The sequence below is a fragment of the Sinohyriopsis cumingii genome, chromosome 16, assembly GCF_028554795.1.
Source record: "Sinohyriopsis cumingii isolate HCF-2022 chromosome 16, ASM2855479v2, whole genome shotgun sequence".
Classification (NCBI taxonomy): Eukaryota; Metazoa; Mollusca; class Bivalvia; order Unionida; family Unionidae; genus Sinohyriopsis; species Sinohyriopsis cumingii.
This window is the reverse complement of record NC_142976.1, coordinates 33,365,251-33,374,753: the sequence shown is the minus strand read 5'-3', so window position 1 is coordinate 33,374,753 and position 9,503 is coordinate 33,365,251. Positions and strand designations below refer to the sequence as shown.

The 9,503-nt window shown below is 34.3% G+C and overlaps 1 protein-coding gene across 2 annotated transcripts in view; it reads right to left on the bottom strand.

Annotated features, from left to right (window-relative positions):
- Positions 1–9,503, bottom strand: part of LOC149780181 (zinc finger CCCH-type with G patch domain-containing protein-like) — a 100,434-nt gene that overhangs the window by 39,147 nt on the left and 51,784 nt on the right. The gene's annotated exons all lie outside the window — the stretch shown is intronic.

Here is a 9,503-nt window from a genome sequence, read left to right as displayed (position 1 = left end):
CCCATGGATTTATTTTTATATGCAGATTGCCTTGGGCACAGTTTGAACTGAAAGATGCCAAGAAATACTTAAAATAAGAGGCCCTTGAATGGCCTGATGATCCATTGGCAAATAAAAATTTCCAGGAATCTAAGACAATTTCTTATTTCTAAATGCCAATAATTATATTTTGATTTTCCTCTGAAACTCAAAGATACTGAATTTGATAACAAATATATTTATTATGTAAAAGCTAACATTTTCACCACAAAAAACTGAAAGTGCAGTATACAATTTGTATTCATGATCTTTGACCTTGAACCTGAAATGATAAAATATTACTGAGCTTGTCTCTGTAAACGTCAAGATATAACCACATGCCAGATTCACTTCAATCTTTAAGTAATATACTTTGGTAAAGATGAAAGTGAAATAGTAAAATATCAAAACTCAATTCAAGAAATTTTGCCAGTTACAATTCTGATATTTCTAATTGACAAAAATGAACTAGAAGTCTCTTCTTAGTGGTAGTTTGAAAGAGTCATAACTTTTTATTTACAAATATGACATATTATCATGGACAATGAAAACAGCCTAATTCTTGCAACATAAAAAAATGACTGTGACATCATTGTTACAAGCCAGTCAGTTAAAAATTCCATGTCAAGAGCATTTACTTTTAAATCAATCTGTGGCTATAAACAATCAATGTGTTAATTGAAATGCAAATGAATTCAAAGTCTGGTGAAAATTCAATTGAATTTGCAAAAGTATGTGTGCTCAAAAGTTCAATGAAGTTCTAAAATGCAAACAATGACCTTTTGACTTGGTCCCATGGTCAATTAGATATGGTTCTCAAAACTCTCTCACAAAACTTTATGTATGTTGGTGGCAAGATCAGCACCATTTTCATTAAGAACCACCTAAGTATGACAGCCCCTGGTCAGTTCCACCATTCACACAGAACAGAAAGGTTTTCTGGAAGGTTAAGCTGTTGTGTTAGAGGTCAGATAGAGATAACAAGATTTTCAGAAGGTAATGATGCCATGGTATAGGTCATGTTGCCAAGTTAGAGGTCAGATAGAGAAAACAAGATTTTCAAAATGGTAATGTTGCCATGGTATAGGTCATGTTGCCAAGTTAGAGGTCAGATAGAGAAAACAAGATTTTCAAAATGGTAATGTTGCCATGTTATAGGTCATGTTGCCAAGTTAGAGGTCAGATAGAGAAAACAAGATTTTCAAAATGGTAATGTTGCCATGTTATAGGTCATGTTGCCAAGTTAGAAGTCAGAGAGTAATAACAAGATTTTCAAGAAGGTCATGATGTGATGCTAGGGGTCAGATAGATGTAACAAGGTTTTCAAGGTCATAATGCAATGTTAGAGGTCAGATAAGAACCATTTTCATTAGTGGTTTAGTCACATAAACATTGGAAGAAGCCAGATAATGATTTTCAAGATATTTATCAAAACAATCATTTGAGAGGATGTACCATTATGCTTTTAAGATAGGAACAACTGTATGTTGCAGATTGAATTATTTTCCCTATTAAATATTTGTAAGGCCAACAACTCTGTCGAAGTAGCTTTACAAAATTTGTTAAATCTGTGAGGTCTCATAAGCATCTTTGTCAATTTAGGCAGTCCCCCAAGCAACATTTTCAGCTGGACCATGCTTTATACAACAATAATTATTTTTCTAGTGAAAATCTTTTGACAAATGTGACCATCCCTTAAAAATACAAGTGATAGCATGATTTTCAAGACAACCACCATGGTCATTATATTAGAAGTTTCATCATCACCATTTTATTTAAGGACCAACTAGACATCATAAGCTGTACAAACAAAACATGTCACTACACTATACATTCTGGAAGTCTAAAATGAAAGTTTTAAGGTGTCCCCTGTGGTCACCATTTGGATCAATTTTAAGGTGTCCCCTGTGGTCACCATTTGGATCAAATGTAAGGTGTCCCCTGTTGTCACCATTTGGATCAATTTTAAGGTGTCCCCTCTGGTCACCATTTGGATCAAATTTAAGGTGTCCTCTGTGGTCACCATTTGGATCAATTTTAAGGTGTCCCCTATGGTCACCATTTGGATCAATTTTAAGGTGTCCCCTGTGGTCACCATTTGGATCAATTTTAAGATGTCCCCTGTGGTCACCATTTGGATCAATTTTAAGGTGTCCCCTGTGATCACCATTTGGATCAAATTTAAGGTGTCCCCTGTGGTCATTATTTGGATCAATTTTAAGGTGTCCTGTGGTCACCATTTGGATCAATTTTAAGGTGTCCCCTGTGGTCACCATTTGGATCAATTTTAAGGTGTCCCCTGTGGTCACCATTTGGATCAAATTTAAGGTGTCCCCTGTGGTCACCACTTGGATCAATTTTGATTCAGGACCAGCTACACATAAACAAAAGTTACTCAATGATATGATCATTGAAAAGATTATCAATATGAAGGTTTTCAAGATGGCCAACATGTTCACCATATTGGATGTTAGATTGGCACCATTTTCATTTAGGACCAACTAGATGTCTTTCAGAGAGAGAAAAAAAATCACAACTCCATGACAATATGATCATTCATACAGGATGTCAGATCAGCTTTATTTTCACCAACACTAAAGCATAAAAAGTCTTTGATGAAAATCTTCTTACAAATTAAGCAGTAATACCAATAACAAGTTTTCTTTCTCCAAACGGCTGCCATGGTGTCCTCACTAAGGACACTGGACGCCATATAAAAGATGACTAACATGACAAACACTGGCCACCATTTCAAAGGTCCTTGCATACTAACAGATCATAAACACTGGACACCATATGAAAGGATCTTGCATACTAATGTAAGTCAAATACTGGACACCATATGGAAGGCTGTTACACACTAACGTATATCAAACACTGCACACAATATTAAAGGTTGTTAAACACTTACTTACAAATGTCAAGCATTGGACACAATATTAAAGGTTGCTGCATACTAATAGATGATGAACACTGGACACAGTATGAAAGACTGTTGCTTACTAACAAATGTCAAACACTGGACACAATATGAAAAGCTGTACTAACTGATGTCAAAGACTGGACACCATATTAAAGGCTGTATTAACTGATGTCAAACAGTGGACACCATCTGAAAGGCTGTACTAACTGATGTCAAACACTGGAAACCATATGAAAGACTACAAACAGATGTCAAACACTGCACACCATATGAAAGACTGTACTAACAGATGTCAAAGAATGCACACCATATGAAAGGCTGTTGCATACTCACAGATGACAAATAATGGACTGTATGAAAGACTGTTGCATACTAACAGATGACAATGGACAGTCTGAAAGACTGTTGCATACTAACAGATGACAAACAATGGACTAAATGAAAGACTATTGCATACTAACAGATGACAAACACTGGACTGTTATGAAAGACTGTTGCATACTAACAGATGACAAACACTGGACTGTTATGAAAGACTGTTACATACTAACAGATGACAATGGACTGTATGAAAGACTGTTGCATACTAATAGATGACAAACACTGAACTGTATGAAAGACTGTTGCATACTAACAGATGACAAACACTGAACTGTATGAAAGACTGTTGCATACTCACAGATGACAATGGACTGTCTGAAAGACTGTTGCATACTAAAAGATGACAAACAATGGACTATATGAAAGACTATTGCATACTAACAGATGACAAACACTGGACTGTTATGAAAGACTGTTGCATACTAACAGATGACAATGGACTGTATGAAAGACTGTTGCATACTAACAGATGACAATGGACTGTATGAAAGACTGTTGCATACTAATAGATGACAAACAATGGACACAATATTAAAGGTTGTTGCATACTAATAGATGATGAACACTGGACATAGTATGAAAGAGTGTTGCATACTAACAAAAGTCAAACACTAGACACAATATGAAAGGCTGTTGCATACTAACAGATGACAAAGACTAGACTTTATGAAAGACTGTTGCATACTAACAGATGATAAACAGTGGACAGTATGAAAGACCCCTGCATAAGCTCTTCTGGTCTATGAATATTAGTGCTAAAAAGAGGAAATTTGTCATATCATGTGGTCCTTAACTATTTACATGCTTTTATTGATTATCTTGCATGTGTATGACTAATTAATTATAATCCTAATATTGGTAATAAAAAACTCAACTTTGCCAATTTTCAACATAGCAAATGTTCTCTGTACAAGGAAAAGAAGAGGACCAGAAAAAATAGCATGTGGTGGTTTAACTGCTACCATATGGTATGCAGTGTCATGCAAATGTTAGGCAACAAAAATGGCAAAAACAAATACCATGCAGTATCCCTAGGGACCTTTCATAAATTGTCTTAACTGCCCAACTCAAAATTGTGTTCTTCTGTGAATTTTTATTAATCTATCTTATCACAGTTTAAAATTAATTTGCATGTAAAATTTGAGCTGAGTTTAAACTGAGACTGGTGATGTTTATCAAAGCATACCATTAAAAAAATGACAAAAAGTAATTATGTTGTAACAACACACACACACCCCCCCCCGGCTTACAAAGTAAACATAAAAGCCGAAAAGGATCACTACTGGCGAGAAAGAATTTCCAGGAATTCAGGATAAGACCATTACTTCATTCTATCTTCTGAATGAAGAAACATTGTCTAATATTTTTGAGCAATATCAAAATTTTCAAATCAGCTACCACTACAGCCACACTATGCACCATTTTCATTTAGGACCCACTTGATACCATTATAAGTCTCTACCCAACTCAAAATTGCCAACGTCTTTATAAGTCTTTGTTTTTCCTACTTTTCTCATTTGTTTATTTGCAAATATAAAGTAACATCTTTCTGCTCTAAACATTTATAAGTTACTGTCTGACATTATTATGATATTGTATTTACACTTATAAGTTACTGTCTGACATTATTATGATATTGTATTTACACTTATAAGTTACTGTCTGACATTATTATGATATTGTATTTACACTTATAAGTTACTGTCTGACATTATTATGATATTGTATTTACACTTTTAAGTTACTGTCTGACATTATTATGATATTGTATTTACACTTATAAGTTACTGTCTGACATTATTATGATATTGTATTTACACTTTTAAGTTACTGTCTGACATTATTATGATATTGTATTTACACTTATAAGTTACTGTCTGACATTATTATGATATTGTATTTACACTTATAAGTTACTGTCTGACATTATTATGATATTGTATTTACACTTATAAGTTACTGTCTGACATTATTATGATATTGTATTCATACTTATAAGTTAATGTCTGACATTATTATGATATTGTATTTACACTTATAAGTTACTGTCTGACATTATTATGATATTGTATTTACACTTATAAGTTACTGTCTGACATTATTATGATATTGTATTTACACTTATAAGTTACTGTCTGACATTATTATGATATTGTATTCATACTTATAAGTTAATGTCTGACATTATTATGATATTGTATTTACACTTATAAGTTACTGTCTGACATTATTATGATATTGTATTTACACTTATAAGTTACTGTCTGACATTATTATGATATTGTATTTACACTTATAAGTTACTGTCTGACATTATTATGATATTGTATTCATACTTATAAGTTACTGTCTGACATTATTATGATATTGTATTCATACTTATAAGTTACTGTCTGACATTATTATGATATTGTATTTACACTTATAAGTTACTGTCTGACATTATTATGATATTGTATTTACACTTATAAGTTACTGCCTGACATTATTATGATATTGTATTTATACTTATAAGTTACTGATATTATTATATTGTATTTACATTTTTCTTTAAATACATCATTAATATGTTCCAAATGTTTGCAATATTATACCCACCATCATTCACATTGCATTATAATATAAATATTGTTCACAAGGAAAGAGCTTGAAAAAAATATATAGCATATGCTTGTTGCTCGATCCTCCATATTATTTTGTTCAGTTTGATGTACACTCTACAATGACAGTTTTGGTAAATAAGCAAGCATCTTAGTGAAACCTTGTGTGAAATATAAGCATCCATTTCAAAAGACCATCAAAAATAAGATTTTAAGATGGCTGACACATTAGTAGCCACATGGTATGTTAGATGACCATTTTCATTTAGGACCAATTAAACATCATAAGATGTCCTCTGGTGAAAACTCCATATAGACTGACCAAATTTATATGAGGAATGGTTTCAAAATATCAAAATAGTTACCATTGTGACCATATGAGATGTCAGATCAGCTCTATTTTAATTTGGAACCATGCAGATATTATAAGGAGTTTATTAGTAAAAAAGCATTTGTCAATATTTCACTGATGAGAACTAGCACTTTCCATTGAGTAAAAGTAGCGATTACAAGAGTCTTAAGATGGCTGCCATAGTGGACATACTAGATTCAGATGAGCATGATTTGACTTGAACCAACTACTCATCAAACTAGACATCATATTAAATCTTTCAGTGTAATCCCATGAAAATATGATCATCCATTCAGGAGTAGTAGAAATACAATTTTCAAAATGTGGCACCATTTTCATTTAGGACCAATTGGACATCACAAGAAGTCTTCTGGTGAAAATGCATGCTGTTATTACTCTCCATTCAAAAGCATTTGATAGCACAGTTTTCAAGATGGCTGCCACAGCAAACACACTGGACATCAGATCAAAACCATTTTCATTTACAACCAACTAAACAACATAAGAAGTCACTTGCTGAAACCCTATGTCAATACAACTTTCCAATCAGGTGGAGTAAGGATAACAAGATTTTTAAGATGGCTGCCATGATGGCCATATTGACTGTCTGATTGGCACTATTTTATTTAGAACCAAACAGACACTAGATATCATGAAAAGAATCTTTGTTAAAAACACCATAATAGCAATAACAAGATTTTCAAGACATAACTGTGGTGGTCATATTGGATGTACAAGCAACACCATTTTCATTTAGGACCAATTAGACCAAGGGATTAATTTAAGGTTTCATGGCAATGCACCAATACTGTAAGGGGACTAGCTATAACAAATTTCAGATGACAGATAGCTGGATGATTGACAACAATAACAAACCATCCCATTAGTTCCTTTGATCAATAAGCCACTGAAGTTCACAGAACTTGCATTAAAATGGGTAGAAATGCATGTTTGTGCTGTCTTAGTTGTCATGCTGGTTGTTGGCCCTGAATCCTGACCCTAACAGAAAGATGACAAAGTATTAATCTCAATCCAGAATGAGTCTTTCACCTCACTGATGTAGGACTGTAAACTGTAAAAAAATTATCATCAGATAATCTGGGTTGAGCAATAATTTCTGACGTCCAATAAATTTGATGACACTGGTCATTAGTGTTCATCATTACACTCACCTGAAACTGAATGGTATTGTTGTTCGAACTTTCCTGCTGGCTAATTGAAACCTGATCAGAGTTAAGTTGTTCTTGACAACCATAATGTTAGCATTGTCAGAACTGTATCTGATGCAGTTTGACCATGAGATAAGCTTGTCTTAATAGAAAGATGAAGAAAAAAAAAATATATATATAATTTGGGACTGACCATTTCAATGGGGGGAAGGGACATAATATTACAACAGTAATAAATGCCTCTGCCAAGTACTGGTGTTAATACTTCATCAACACAAATCAAACACATTCAACTCCCTTCTTACTATATTTCAGTCAATCTATTTCATGACTAAAATCACCCGGAAAAGCATGGGTCAATTAATAGTTAGTATTTTAACAAGATTAAGATAACAAATAAAGACTAATGGAACTAATGTGAATGTCCAATTCAGCATGTTGAATATTTCATACATTCAAAGCTATTTTGACTGACATCATACACTCCAGAATGACTTATGTCGATATATTTTTTTCAGGATGTGCAAGGAATTAAAGGCTACCCTTTCACAAAGAGAAACTCTGTCAAACAAGAGTTCTGAAATTTATTTTTGCTGGACTCGGCGCACTTCACTGAGAGCTAATTGCTTCCATAATCACCTTAAGAAATGAATCACGCTTGAACACTATTCCAACAACTGAAATAATCAATGACATGCTTTGAGTTTTAAATATGTACTAAAATCCAACCTCAAATAAACATTGCTACTGTTAGCAAACTCAACAATAATCTTTAATACAGATAGCTTAAACAGTCTCATTCAAGGCAATGATGTGCGGACCCCTGAATGGCCGAGTGGTCTAAAGCGCTCTCCGTTATGGATCACTGCCATCTCACCTCTGTCTGCGTGGGTTCGAGTCTAGGATTCGGATAATGTGGGTATGTGAGAAAGCTTGCCAGTAGCTTCTCGTGGGTCGGTGGTTCTTCCCGGGGTTTTCCCGGGTTCTTCCTCCACCATTAATACTGGCCGCCATGCATAGCCTATCGTGTGCTGAAAAATGGCGTTACACCCCACAAAAACAACAACAACAACAGCAATGACGTGCAATAATTTTAGTTCTTCAACCTGCATCTCCTTGATTTGCCTATAACTTGAAATGAATTGGGGATTTCCAATTTATGAACTTTACCTATGTGAATTATCAGAATAGCCTCCCCACAGTAGTATTCAAAGAACATAACACATCACACTGCTATTGTCAGTCAATTTAGTAAAATGTGAAATAGTGCTTATTTACACCTGACCTACTCCCTTTTAATTATCTATATGACACTGCTATATAAACTGCTGCAATGATAATTTTACATCAGCTCTAAGCAGAACATTTTACTATTTACAAATGCTACAGGCATATAGTTGTCTTTTTCTTCCTTGAAAAAATTGCTTGTAAATTAGAAACACAAAAGTATCAGTTGGTTTCAGAGTAAAAAAATCATGCTTTTACCGTGACACATCATGTTATAGCAGGAAAGATGTGTGTGTATACATGCAATGTGTGTATGTAAGTATGCTTCCCAGAGGCCTGTGCTCTAGGACATCCTTGTGAGCTTTTGTTGATTGCCTTGCAAATCCCTCCACTGTAGCAGAGACAGAGGTGGAAAAAAGGCAACCTTGTTTGTGAATTCAGCCAACCTGATCACTAAAGAGATCAGATGATTAAGGTTGCAAACATAGCTTGGCCTATGATGGTCTTTAAGAAAGGTGGCAGTGGAAAGCATTACATTTCAGTCCACCACCTGTAAGTTCATAGTTTGATCCTATTACTTCCCAAGTGTCACTAAGTATATGTTCCATTTGGGTTGCAAAGACTTGCTAGCAAGCAAAGAGACATCTTGGAAAATGAGGTCCCAAAGTGGGCATCTCATGCTAGAAGTATCTAGAGGTACTAGATTTATCCATGAGAATGCCTATATGAACTGGACATTGTACACTGAAGTGCCTAGCAGCACTATGTGGATCAGGCTGATCCATGCGAGTGCCTAATGAACTGGACATTGTACACTGGAAGTGCCTTGCAGT